This window comes from Echinops telfairi, unplaced genomic scaffold, assembly GCF_000313985.2.
Source record: "Echinops telfairi isolate 266 unplaced genomic scaffold, ASM31398v2 ScPeMD7_18;HRSCAF=68, whole genome shotgun sequence".
In the NCBI taxonomy this organism is placed as follows: Eukaryota; Metazoa; Chordata; class Mammalia; order Afrosoricida; family Tenrecidae; genus Echinops; species Echinops telfairi.
In genome coordinates, this window is record NW_022103915.1 from 42,686,526 (window position 1) to 42,690,427 (window position 3,902).

Genomic DNA, 3,902 nt, shown 5'->3' on the forward strand with positions numbered 1-3,902 from the left:
AGCGTCTGGGGTCTTAAAGGCTTGAAGGTAAACAAGCGGCCATCTAGCTCAGAAGCAACAAAGCCCACATGGAAGAAGCACACTAGCCTATGTGAGCACGAGGTGCCGAAGGGATCAGCTATCAGGCATCAAAGAACAAAAAAATCATATCACTGTGTGCTCACCTCCGTGATACGGATCGCTGAAGACAAATGGGTGCATAAGCAAATGTGGAGAAGAAAGCTGATTGTGCCTGGCTATCAAAAGATACAGCGTCTGGGGTCTTAAAGGCTTGAAGGTAAATAAGCGGCCATCTAGCTCAGAAGCAACAAAGCCCACATGGAAGAAGCACGTCACCATAGTGAATGATGCGGGGAGTGCGGAGTGGAGACCCAAAGCCCAGTTGCAGGCCACTGGAAATCCCCTTACAGAAGGGTCTCGGGGAGGAGACGAGCCAGTCAGGGTGCGGTGTAGCAACGATGAAACATACAACTTTCCTCTAGTTCCTAAAGGCTTCCTCCTTCCCCACTACCATGACTCAAATCCGACCTTGCAAGTCTGGCTAGACCAGAGGATGCACACTGGTACAGATAGGAACTGGAAATGCAGGGAATCAGGTCTAAAAAGGAATTTATGGACTAGTATTGGATATTTAGTGCTCTCTTACACACATATGAGTATCAATGAATTTGTTTCTCTAGTCAATCTGGACTAACACACTGACATCCAAAAACTGGTGGAAGAAGCCCTTGGAATTACCACTGGTGTGATAGCTACTGAAGGTGGGGTCTCACGTGGCTTGACATTTTTCATTTTAAGTAACTCTCTGGGCCTCAGCTAGCTTTAGGCTGGGCGGGCGCCACAGTGTTGCAGGAAGATCAGAGAGCTCAAAGAGTTGATGTTTCCATAAGTCTTTTGGGCAAAATTGAAGCTAATGATGGCAATTTTAGGGGGGTGAGTCCTAACTGGGACAAGTCTTAGATTTACTAGTGTAATCCAGAGAGCAAAGCTAATCAAAACTGTGGCTTCCAAGCAAACCTGCTGGCTCATTCACACTCAAGGGGAAAGACCAGCGCAGAAGTTTAGGTTTCAAAATGGGTATTCTTGATAGATTTTTCTCAAACGGCACAGGAAAATTATAGGGATTTATCAAGAAGTTTTAAGAAAATAGAAAATGGCATCGGTGAGGGCGGTTGTACAGATGATGTCTTTCCTCCATCAGAACAACACCTGTTCATTCCTTGAGGGAAGCAACAACTGTCCTACAAGAATTTTGCTGGGAACCCGCCCCCATCTGCCATCCTCCTCTGATCTACCCCTTCCGACTTCTGTTTACCCCTCAAACTCAAAGAACACTGCAAAGAAACAGGATTTGAATGCCTCGTGGATGCCAAAACTGTCATTTTGATGGGTTGTAAACCAAAGATTGCAGAATTCTTCAGGAAAGTGTTGGAGAGATGGAAATATCACCCTCCCCAAACCAACAACAAAACTTCATTGCCACTGAGTCTTTGAAGACTCAAAGTGACACTATGGAACAGGGTAAAACTGCCCCCTATACGTTCCTGAAGCTGCAAATCTTCACCGTGGCGCAAAGCCTCATCTTTCGCTTGCAGAGCATCTGGTGGTTTTGAACTGCTGACCTTGGGTTTAGCAGCCCAATTTGAAACCTACTTTTCTACCAGGGGTCTTTGTAGGTATCACCTTCAAAATTGTCTAAGTCTATATGGAGGATATGTCAAGAAACCATAGATCCACATTGAAATACCAAATTCACTTCCATTCATAGAAACCCTAGGGGACATGGTAGAACCTGTGGCTATCTGAGACTATACTCCACCACCACCCCCTTAAAAACAAACAAACAGAACAGCCATTGATCTTTATCTGATTGGACAAGGTCGGCATTATTAAAAGACAGGTAATAAAGCTGGAGCTGACAGTGAACCTGACAACTCAAGTTCGCCAACGCCTAGAATACCACTCAGGAGACTCCATAAAGGGAGACGCAGAGGAAAAGGATCGCATGCAGACCCTCCTGGACGGCGGGACACTGTCTGCAGGCTGAGGTCCAGAGTGTGCAGTGCAGTCAAGAAACCTGAGAGAAAATACCAGCAGCTTACTCGGGCCAAGAGCTCTCCCCTTGGCGGGGCGGGAGAGGTGGGGGAGGGGACAGGAATCCAAAGGCAGGTGCCGAATGGTTTCTCCATGTCAACGGGGCAGTAGGACGATTGAAATCATCGCACCAGGGCACCGTGGAGGAAAAGAACAGTTTCCAGGGTAGGCTCACCGCCTAAGGCTTTAGTACTATAGACAGCTGTCCAGTCATGAAGGGCGTGGAGGCAGACGTATTTCTTCTAGGGTCATGGGGCCCTTTTCCATACACTTCCTGGGAAACCATCCGCTTATTCTTGAAACACCTTCTAAGAAGGAATTCTGAGGAGTTTTGTCTCCAGACAACGAGCATCTTAAGTCTCTGGTGGCTAAGATGAACTCCCCTTCTGCAGCCTTCTTCGCAGCTCTTCTGTGTAGGAACGGTAGAGGTCTTGATCCCTTTGGTCAAAGGACCGCATTATCTGCTTTTTCTTTCAATTGTTCCATCGGCAAGCTGTCCTGGTGACCACCTTCTCTCAGTGGCTACTGCAGCCCATCTCCTTCAGCGACCCCGGAAAGAGGCAAGACCTGTTTAAAGTTCTTCCACCTACTTCTCAAATCATAAGGAAACACAAAGACTTCATGGTGCTGGTAATGTTGAATTCGGTCTTTAGCTTTCTCTGTAATCCATGATTCAACTGAAGTTTTGTTTCTGAGAATTGTTTTCATCTGGATTAAAAAGAGCCCCCCCCACCCCCACCCCACGGCGATGGTTGTTCCCATGACTAATCCCAAGGCAAACCAGGTGGCGGCAAATGCAGCGACTCCACAAAGAACAATGGGGGAGAGGGCCCCGTGGCTCTTCCCCCTGTGCCACCCACAGGTGAGTCGATTGTACATGCTGTGCTGACAGCAGCGTGAATGCAGCCGAGCGGGGCAGAGAGGCGACAGAGTGAAGGAGGCGCGGTTTGGTGGCCGCAGCAGTTGTTAATCCGCAGACAAGGGGTGGTCTGTCTTCACACATCAGGTGCGCTTTCGGCCGCAGTGCCACCCGGGCGCCCTGTACCCGTGGTAGACTTTGCAGTACTGGAGATACATGGTGTCCTGAGAATGTTCCGGTTTCCATCCCCGAGGGACAAAGCCAGGCCCCACGAACGTAGCATTGAAAGAGTTACAAAGAATCCTGATCGGCCAGTGTATCAGCATGATGAACTTCACGCTTCCTCCGGTTGTATGTAAGGGCCAATTCCCCACGCCAGTGGCCATTTTGGAACATATTGCTGTAACACCAAGGGCTGCGACGGGTCTCCAGGGCCGCGGTCTCCTTAATTCTTGGAGATTTTCAAATTTGAGATTGAGCAGCCTGTACCCACGGTGAGGCGGAAGAATTCCATCCTGTTTTTAAAGAATGATGGATTTCCTCTTTCTGGACACGCATTTCCATGGGCCACAAGGCCGTGGGTCTTCCTTAACGGTCACGCCTCCCAGGTGCGGGGTGTGAAGGCCGGTTCAGGCAGTTTCACTGTGAAGCGCTCCGAGCTCTTAACTAGGAGGCACCGGGGCTGGCTTGGAGACTCCATCTCGGTTCATTTCCGGTCCGGCTTCTCAGCTGTCGCATTTCTGGGGTGGCCTGGGCTCCTTGGAACACATTGTCTCCGCATCGAGTAGCTCCATTACAGGTTCCTGAAGACCGTGCAGGCGAAAGACAACCGTGGTTGCCAGAGGCTGAGAGGGAGGGTCTGCCACACCTGGTCGTCCTTTTGCCAGCGCTCTGGAGGGCCTCTCCTGCTAAGGTGCGCACCTGGGACTGTAAGTCTATTTAAAAAGCA

The 3,902-nt window shown here is 49.4% G+C and overlaps 1 pseudogene; it reads right to left on the reverse strand.

Moving 5' to 3' along the window:
• Positions 1 to 2,304: 2,304 nt before the first annotated feature.
• Positions 2,305 to 3,653, reverse strand: LOC101659075 (annotated as a pseudogene).
• Between the last annotated feature and the right edge of the window lie 249 nt (positions 3,654 to 3,902).